The 10,045-nt window shown below is 50.4% G+C and overlaps 1 protein-coding gene across 2 annotated transcripts in view; it reads left to right on the top strand.

Moving 5' to 3' along the window:
• The window catches only part of Sbno1 (strawberry notch homolog 1), a 60,344-nt gene extending 58,897 nt beyond the window's left edge, over positions 1-1,447 (top strand). Inside the window, exon 33 of one of the 2 annotated variants that reach the window (XM_004843944.4) lies at positions 1,260-1,447. The gene's annotated coding sequence lies outside the window, so the exon portion shown is untranslated. The remainder of the gene's footprint in view (positions 1-1,259) is intronic. The other variant, XM_013071834.3, reaches the window with a different exon arrangement.
• The last annotated feature ends 8,598 nt before the right edge of the window (positions 1,448-10,045 follow it).

Here is a 10,045-nt window from a genome sequence, read left to right as displayed (position 1 = left end):
TTAACCCACATATAACAATCACAGATTTATTTTGCAGCTGATGCACGTAATCAGTCTGCTTTGCCTCTAACTTGTTTAAGGGTATTTATAGCAGGCTCCCTCCCGGTAGGTGATGGACAGGTGACATTGGAGAACACGTATGCTGTGGGGCCCTGAGCACCCAGGCTGGCTCTGGCGGAGGTCTAGTGGGCGGTTACCACTGAGGGCCGGCCAGTGTATCCCCTGAGCCCTGCCCTCCTCCCTCTGCTGGGGACTTCTTGGCAGAACCAGCCAGGAAACAGCCTGAGTTGGGGAGTGGCACTCTGAATGATCTGTGTTATCAGTAGGGAGTGGTGGCCAACACCCAGGAGGAAAACATTGGTTTGTTGTTTGTAGATTTGGCACCTTTAAAAAAATATTTCTGGGGGCTGGGGATTTAGCTCAGTGGCTCCGGTGCCTGCCTCACAAGTGCAAGGACCCAAGTTTGATCCCTGGTACCAAAAAAAAAAAAAAAGAAAAAAATTCTCTATAATTTTCCAGAATGACTTGAGAGCATTTCTTGGGCCTTTGATTCATGAACAAGTTCCGTTCATTAACATTCAACCTGGTACACTTACTTGTTGAAACTTTCAACGTGACCTACCTTTGGATAAGTCTCAGGAACTTGATTTGCCATGAATCAGGGCCAGTCACAGTTCCTCAGCAGCAGCCCTTCCCAACCCAGCTCTGTGAGTGGACCGATACCCATGGAGTCGTTGGCCTGTGGCATTTGCAGTAGCGGCAGTGAGGGCAGTGTGATGCTGAGATGTCCCGTGCGTAAGTCAAGCAAGGGAGGGTGCCCGGGCGAGTGGGTTCAGGACAGCTTGGGGCTGGAGCACAGTCTGCAGGTCCCGCGGGGAGAATGTGCCTGGCCTCCCTCAACCCAGACCGCATCCCAGTGCCTGTTCAGGCCTTGGTGACACGGCCAGGGCACTCTGAGGGCCTTTCAGGCTGTAGCAGTGTTTGGCACTGAAGAGATTAGAGAAGCTTGAGCCTTCCCCTGCCGCCTCCTTTCTGTGGCAGAGAGTCCTTTTTTTCTATTTAACACACTGCAGTCACCACAATCAGGAAAAATCATCCTGTTCATGGTTTATACTAAATTTGCAAACTACTGATACTATTTTTCAACAACCACTTGTATCTACCATCAACCATGAGAGGTGGGAAGAGTTATGCTGTATCTCTGCAATAAAACTTTTGCCAGGTTCTACCTCCTCGAGCAAAGGCTGTTTTCTACATAGGTGTAGACCTTCCTCCCTGACTACCCTGACTGGTGCGTCTCAACATCGTCCGGTGGAACCCAAAGACCATCCAAAGCAGAGTGGCCACAGACTCTCGGGGTGTTGTGTTCCCTGCTCTTCAGCCTCCCTCTCGCATCGCCGCTCTGTCAGGAGTGTCTTCTGCGTCCTCTGCCGCACTGCTGCCTTCCTCTGCCGTCCGAGCAGCGTGAGCGCTGGAGCGAGTGTCCTGCCCTTTTGATACGGAACTTTCCTGAGTACTGGTCTCATGCAATAACAGCGTGTGCGGGCTGCATCCAGCAGGGTTCACTCTTGCAAGGAAAAACCATCACCCATGAAGCGTAACAAGTTCTGTATTTAGGTTTCCATTGTGGTTTTCATTTTTTGTTTGGGGTCTTTTTGGTTTTGTTTTTGTAAAATTCTTAAATAAATTAAAGAAAATAAATCTGCTCTTCTCTGTGTGTGCTTTTGGTGAGGGTTTGGTGGCCCCGTTGGCCTGTGTCATTGCCACCTCGCCTCTTTCCCCTGGGGAGGGACATGTGTTTTTATGCTGCCTGGTGTTTAGGGTAAGTTTATAAAGGATAGCGAATGTGCCTGCCTCGGTTGGTACTGCCCCCTTTGCTGCAGTCCTGTCACTATGAGGCCACCAAGTGGAGGCCGGCTCCCAGTGCTGAGCCGGATGGGAAGCCGAGCCAGCATTGATCCTGGTGGTTGCCTGGCACCTTCGAGTGTGTCTGCATGTCTGCAGCCCTTGCTCTTTTCCTGGTTGGCAGAGGGACTTCCTTTGCTCATGTGCTCTGAAAGCCCTTTCATTTTCTAGATTTGATAGAATTGGTGCCATATCATTCATTTATTCCTCAAGTGTTCCATAAGCAGCTGTGGTATGTCTGACATTGGGCCCCAGCAGTCCCAGTAGAAATTATTCATGGGCAGTTGGCCTCATGGTGGGGACAGTGAGCGAAGGAGGCAGTAAGACTCGGTAAGTCGTAGCCAGTTGTGGTAATGCACGCCTGTAATCCCAGTCTTCTGGGAGGCTGAGGCAGGAGGATAACCAATTTGAGCCCAGCGCAGGCAATTTAGACCCTGTCTTGAAAAAAAGGGTGGGATGGGGATCCAGGTCAGTGTGAAAGCCCTGGACTTGGTCCCCAGCACTGGGGCAGGGGGGATTCGTGTCCCAGGAATTGGGAGGAAAACCCCAACAAGGGCCTGGCGAGGGGCTCTTGGAGGAGGTGGCTGACCACTGAGTGACCCCCAGAAAGCCGTGTGCCGCGGGCTTGCAGGTCCCTGCTGCTTGGCTGAGGCTTGTGCTAGATAAGTGAGGGTTGGCTCAGAAGCTGGCTCCTGCCACCAGATGGGAAGCCGGAGACCTGGGACCAGTGGAAAGAGCACAGGAGTGAGTGGCTTGTCACGGCGACTGGAGACGTGCGTGTGTTTGGGGAGGCCGAGGCTTCTAGTCCTCCCTGCGTGCCCAGAGGGTAAGTGCTGTCACCCCTGTTGCCTTGGGTCTGGCAGCCTGTGGGGCTGGTGCCTGCTTCCGGCCACATCAGGGGGTGGGCGGCCCCCAATGGTGAAGTTTTAACACTTTTGATTTTGGTTTTTTGAGAGAGGGTCTCTCTATATAGCCCAGGCTGTACTCAAACTCTCAACGATCCTCCTGCCTCAGCCTTCAGAGCGCTGGGGTTACAGGTCTGTGCTACTACGCTCAGCACTTTAACAGTGTTTAGGGCGTATCTGCAAGTTTCTCTGTGGTGTTTGAAGTGCTGGAGAGAACATTAATTTGTATCTTAAAATGCTTAGGGAGTTAAATGTGTAAATGTTTTGGTATTTTTTTTTTTTTTTTGGTACCGGAGATCGAACTTGAGACCTTGCACTTGCGAGGCAGGCACCGGAACCACTGAGCTAAATCCCCGGCCCTTAAATGTGTGAATGTTAGTATTTGGGGGGAATTTAATCTTTCATATAGATGAGATAACTATTAATTGAAGATGAAAGGGAATATTTAAAATTTTAATGAAAAATCAACTAAAATGCTTGTAAGTTGAGTGTGAAGACTGAAAGGAAACTTAGATTTTAAAATATATAACCAGCCAGATGCGGTGGCCCATGCCTGTAATCCCGGCACTTGGGAGGCTGAGACAGGAGGATCGCCTGGGCTGCATAGTGAGTTCATGACCAACCTGAACTTCAGCAAGACCCTCTCTCAGAAAGACACAAACAAGAAGTGTAACCTTAATTTGAATAGGAAATAAGTTTGTGGCCAGCCTGTACTACATAGTGAGACCCTGTCTCAAAACGAGGGACCAAACTTTACAACCTCCACCATCCTCATTGAGTTTTCCTGCTATATACCCAGTTGGCTTTGACCTTCCTTGTTCCCTTCGTTCTCTTTTTTGTGTTTCTGTTTTTTTGAGACCAGATCTCAGTAGTCCAGGCTGGTGTTGAACGTGGGGCAGTCCTCCTGCCTCGGCCTCCCAAGTGCTGGGATCAAAGGCGTGTGCCATCATGCCCACAGACCTTGCTCCCTTCATTTTTCTCTCAGCCCCAAGTCAAGTTCCACCTCCCTGGGGCTGCCCTGGGCAGAGCAATATTGGCATCTGGCTTGGAGCATGCTTTGGAGGTGACAGGCACTGAGGGGCGTGGAACATCCCCAGGAGCTGAGCCCCGCCCCATTTCACAACCGGTGTCCTGTCCTGGAGGTCTCCCTGTGTGAGGACCACTGCTGTAGGCCCACGAGTCACAAGCAGGAGGAAGCGCATCATGTTCGTGGGCACAGGCACGTTACCAGGACCAGTCCTGTGAACAAAGGTACCACCCCTACTTGCAGAAGCCCGAGTGTTAGCAGGCTGGCGGTGCCATTTCTAAGTATGAATATTTATCAGCTAGTCATTTGGGAGCATGATGTAAAGGAGCCATCTGCGGAGGCCTTTACGGAGAGAGAAGCTAAAAGAAATGTGCAAAAGGCTTATTTTTAGAGCCCCGTTCCCTGCGAGTTGGCTTGGTCCTCGGAAAGCTGCCCACTCTGGTGTCAAGTGCAGTACTGGCTTAGGCGGCAGGTGCCACGCTGTGGGTTCCAGGCAGGTCCTCGTGGCAACATGAGTTTCCACCGGGTGTCATGTGGAGGTGACGGCTGGGGTCCAAAGCATCAGAGTGCTCAGCTTAGTCCTCCCACTGGACACTTGCTTGAATCAGCACGTTTGGCCCGTGACAGGGACAGTGGGCAGAGGAGAAGAAAGACACCATGAGGACTGGGCTCCTCCCGTTCTTACTGCCCGGCCGACTTTCTCTCCGCCTTCGCCGGGCTGGTGTGAGCCCTTCATTCCCAGACAGGTCCAGACCAGCATAGTTTATTGACTGTGGTAGGCTGGCAGTCCTTCAGGAGCCTGAGTCATTTCAGCGTGAGGGTGGGCATGGTGGTGCACACCTGCTATCCCTGCTGCTCGGGAGGCTGAGGCAGGGGAATGCAAGCTTGAGGCCAGCCTGGGCTACCTAGCTAGCCGGTGACAAGACAAAAGATAAAAGGGTGGAGATGTAGCTCAGCAGAAGGGCACCCCTGGGTTCCATTCCCCTTGCTCCAGAAAAAGAAAAAATTGGCCAACTTAGGGTCCTCGGGTCAGATTTGGTTCACCACATTTTTGAATGGCTTTGCAAGCTAAGAATAGTTTTTGCATTTTTTAATTTGGGGGTCGGGCATTTGAGACAAGGTCTCCCTATATAACCCAGGCTGGCCTCAAATTCATGGCATTTCTCCTGCCTCAGCCTCCAAAGTGCTGGGATTATAGGCATGCACCACCAGTTCTGGGTGGTTTTTAACATTTTTACATGGTTTTGTAACATGAAAATTATGTGAAATTCAAATTTTAGCATCGTCATAAAGCCACTTTGGAATGCAGCTGTGCCCATTCTGTTGGAGATTGTCTCTGGGCATCTTGAGCTGCACTGGAGAGCAGTGTGGTTATGAAGACTCTGCCTCTGGGTCCTCAGAACACAACTGGAGAGGTGGGAATTGGAGAGCAGACCTCTGAAGCCAGCACAGTGCCCTGGGGCCCCAGCTGCCTAGAAGGGTGGGATGGGCCTGGACGCTGCCATGAGACCCGTCTCTTTAAAGAAAGCCAGAAGGCTGGGTGCAGCTCAGCGCTACAAAGCTGGCGGAGCAGCCTGAGGCCCTGGGTTCCATCCCCAGTGCAGAATAAGACTCCAGTCGAGGCTGCAGTGCAGTAGGTACAGCATGTATGGCTAGGGTGCTCCAGCCCTGGGATCAGTCCCAGCACGCAACACACAAAAGCTCAAGTCACACCTCTAGCCCGGGACATGAGTGGCTGAGGCAGGCGGATTGCCAAGAGCTCAGGCCACATGAGACCCTGACTCAAAGAAAAAAAAGAACAAAAGCTCAAGTTTATGTGAGGTAGGGTATTCTGTCCCACAGACAAAACCACTGGGGATTCCCAGCTAATCAGGACTCTTCATGGGTGTCTTAGGTGTCACATGGACGGCTCTGGCCACCTACTTGTTTTGTCAGTGAGCCCCAAACCTTTGGGTCACATGCTCCATTTTTAAAAAAAAGGGCAGAACTGGGAGGGCTTGGTGGTGCATGCTTGTAATCCAGCACTCAGGAGGCTGAGGCAGGAGGATCGCTATGAGTTTGGGAGTTCAAGGCCAGCCTGGGCTCCATAGTAAGTTCAAGACCACCCTGTAGTACAAAGGGAGACTTTGACTAAAAAAAAAATAGAACGAGCCCATGGTTCAGTGCCAGAGGCCTTGCCTAGCAGGCATAAGCCCCTGGGCACTGGGGGTGGGGGGAGAAAACTAAGATTTTGGAGCCAACTCTGACTTGCAGTGTGAGTGTCATGTGCTGTTTTGATAGCAAATACTTGAGGGAATCAACCCACAGGGAGGGAAGTTGACGTGGGCTCAGTTTCCGAGGTTTCAGTCCATTATCAGTGACCCCTATTGCTTTGGGCCCAAAGCAAGCAGCACATCATGGCTGCTGATCCCAGCCACTCAGGAGGCTGAGAGGCGGATCACTGTGATTTCAAAGCCAGCCTGGGCCACATATTGGGACCCTGTCTCAAAACAACAAAACAAAACCCTACTTGCTTAAAACATGCCTACTTAAAAAAATAAATAAAAATGGGCCTCCTTGAATATATTCACTGTGAACGGAACCCCTGGGAATACTGCTTCCTCATCTGGGGGCTTTAGACACAGTCAGAGGGCAGGAAAGGGAAGTTCGGGGTCCTTTCTGCACCTCCCAGGAGGCGAGCAGTCTGCTGCCCGAGACCTGCAAGTGACTGCTTCATGTGAGGGTCTCTGGCTGAGAGCCCTGGGTTGGGGAGACAGGCGGGGCCCCACCCTGCACACAGCCTGGGAGCATGGTTTGTCTTGCCTGTTGAGATGGGATCCTCCTGCCCCAGCCTCCCAGAGCACTGGGATTACAGTGCCACCCCTGTGCCTGGATTGCCCTCCTTTGAGTGTACTGATGATAAATACTTTTTTTTTATTGGTACCGAGAATGGAACTTGGGACCTTGGGCTTGTGAGGTGGGTGGCAGAACCACTGAGCTAAATCCCTGGCCCTGAAAAATACTTTTTAAAGGAAGTTTTGTAGCCAAGCATGGTGGTACACACCTGTGATCCCAGCACTCAGGAGGGTGAGGCAGGAGGATCGCCATGAGTTCGAGGCCAGCCTGAGATACATAACAAGACCCTATCTCCAAGGCCGGCGATTTAGCTCAGTGGTTCCACTGCCTGCCTTGGAAGTGCAAGGTCCCAAGTTCGATCCCCGGTACCAAAAAACCCCACAAAACAAAACCCTGTCTCAAAAAAAAAAAGTAAAAGGAAGTTTTGCTACTTTTTTTTTTTTGGTACTGGGGATCAAACTTGGGACTTTCCACTTGCAAGGCAGGTGGCAGAACCACCAAGCTAAATCCCTGGCCCTGTTTTGCTCCTTCTATACGTTAACTTTATTATATGTTTTATATGTGGCCTAGGATAATTCCTCTTCGCTCAGGGGGGAATAAAAGGCCCAGAAAGGAGGAACTGCAGGTTGGACATGCCCACTGGAGGAAGCTGGCTCTGCTGTCACTCTGCTCAGCCTTCTGGACTCCAGAGCCAGAGGACAGCTGCTCCTCCTGAGCCACCCAGGACCCCAGCAAGGCTGATGGGGAGAACTGTGAGCTCAGTACCCACCTGGGGGTGGGGCTCAACACCAGAGTGCTTGCCTGGCAGAGTGAGGCCTAGGTTCAAGCCCAGCATGCAAAAAGATAAAAAAGGGAAAAAAAAGCATGAATTGAAAACAGGCTGAGGCGGAAGGATCACTGCCAGCATGAACTACATAGTGAAACCCTATGTCCAAAAGCCAAAAAAAAAGTGCAAGACATGGCGCACAGCTATAATCCTAGCACTCAGGAGGCCGAGGCAAGAGGATTGCTACAAGTTCAAGGCCAGCCTGGATTACACGGCAAAGGTATCTCAAAAAGGAAAAACTGAGAAGGGGGAGAGCTGATGTCACCCCACATTGCCTCTCACTCCTAGGAGCACATCATGAAATGGCCACTGAGAACACGTGAGGGCTCAGTTCTTTCATTCAGGAAACTTCGGCTCGCTGGGCATGGTGGCTCATGCATATAATCCCGGCCCCAGCCTGGACAATTTATCAATTTAGACTCTGTCTCAAAATAATAAGGAAGGATACAGGGAAGATTAGGTGAAATAGGAATTAATGAGGCTTCATAGAGAAAGAGGTCAGGAAAGGTTTTTCTGCTGGGCTTTGATGGATGAGCAGGAGTTTGCCAAGTGAAACACATGGGAAAGTTGGTGTGAAGAAGGCTCAGATGCGGGTCAAGACAAGGACCAAGACCATCCTCCCGGCTGATGGGGTAAAGTGAGGAGTCCAGGGCGCACATCACAGCTACCTGTGGCTGCGGACTGCCTTTCCCACCGCACCAGGGACAGGGCCCGATGGCAGACTCCGTAAAAGGGAACGACTCGGGGTCTTCTCTAGGTTCTGACAAGGCATTGGCCAAGTCCACCACCTTTAATAGTAAAAACCACCCAACAAAGAGGAGTAGACGTGAACTTCATAAAGGACAGGTAAGCTCACAAGCAATAGCATGCCAGAAACTAAAGTCTTTCTCCTTCCGCTCAGAAGTAAAACAGGCTGCCTGCTCTCCCACTTTTGTTTGATACAGGGTCTCGATTATAGTTCAGGCTGGCCTTGAACTTACTATGTAGCCCAGGTAGGCCCCGAATTCTTTGTAGTCCTCCTGCCTCAGCCTCCTGAATGCTGGGATTACAAGTGTGAGCCACTATGTCTGGCTCCTACCACATTTTTTTTTTTTTTGGTACCAGGGGTTGAACTCAGAACCTTGTGCTTGCTAGGCAGGTGTGGTGCCACTCAGCTATACCCAGCCCTCCACTTTTTTTTTTTTTTTTTTTGTACTGAGGATCGAACTCGGGTCCTTGCGCTTGCGCAGCAGGTGGCAAAACCACTGAGCTAAATCCCCAGCCCTGGATATGTCCATACAATGATTATTCGTTCATAAAAAACCTGGGACACACATGCTACACAGTGAGTGAAACATGGAAACAATGCAAAGTGAAAGAAGGCAACAGAGAGGCCACATATGTGTGATTCTGTTTGTATATGTATGATTCTATTTACATACACATGATTCTGTTTACATATGTATGGTTATGTTTACATATGTATGATGCTGTTAACATATGCATGACCCTGTACATATGTGTGATGTTTACATTTCTGTTTACCTGAAAAGTTTGGAATAGGCAAATCCACAGAGACAAAACAAATTAGTTGGTACCTAAAAGGTAGAGGAAGTGGGGGATGACTACTATGGGAAGTTTCTTTTTATATTTTTGTTTTTGAGACAGGGTCTCACTATGTAGTTCAGGCTGACTTCAAACTCACAGCGATCCTCCTGCCTCTACCTCCCGAGTGCTGGGATTACAGGCTTGGGCCACCACGCCTGGCCTTGGGGAGTTTCTTTTTGGGGTGATGGAGATGTGGTTTTTTGCGTTTTGATTTTTTGTTTTTTAAAACAGGGTCTTGGTGTGTAGCCCAGGTCATCCTCAAACTCAAGATCCTCCTAGGGCTGGGGATTTAGCTCAGTGGTTCCACCGCCTGCTCTGCAAGCGCAAGGTCCCGAGTTTGATCCCCGGTACCAAACCAAACCAAACAAAAAAACCCCCAAAAGATCTTCCTGCCTCAGCCTCCCAAGTGCTGAGATTACAGGGTGGCACCATCACTTCTGGCCTGACTAGTATACTTTCTTTCTTTATTAGTACCAGGGATCGAACTGGGGGCCTTGTGCTTGCGAGGCAGGTATGATGCCACTGAGGTAAATCTCCGGCCCCCAAATAGTCTGCTTTAAAAGGGCGAGCTGGGCATGGTGGCCCAAGCCTGTAATCCCAGCACTGGAGAGGCTGAGTCAGGAAGATTGCTGTGAGTTCGAGGCCAGCCTGAACTACATAGTGAGACCCTGTCTCCAAAAAAACCAAAAAAACCCCAAAACCAAAGGGGGCCAAATTTTATACTAAGTGAATTACATCTCAACTAGGAATAAGAGGGAAAAAAATGTTTGAAATGATGGAGACATAATGGGAGGGGCAGGTAATCAAGGTAAAAATGTAGCAGTGGGGAAACAAACCAGGGGATATCAGGAGAGAGCCTGGGGGGCCCACTGAGATCCGGATCTTCGCCCCAGGGAAATGGAAGCCTCATCAGCGCAAAGGCTGAGTGAGCTAGTGCGCAGGTGCGTGCCCTTTGACCCT

Source organism: Heterocephalus glaber, unplaced genomic scaffold (assembly GCF_053883595.1).
Source record: "Heterocephalus glaber isolate CG9 unplaced genomic scaffold, H.glaber_assembly_v1.0 deba00001687, whole genome shotgun sequence".
In the NCBI taxonomy this organism is placed as follows: Eukaryota; Metazoa; Chordata; class Mammalia; order Rodentia; family Bathyergidae; genus Heterocephalus; species Heterocephalus glaber.
The sequence above is the reverse complement of the archived record's forward strand: the minus strand, read 5'-3'. Positions and strand labels throughout refer to the sequence as shown.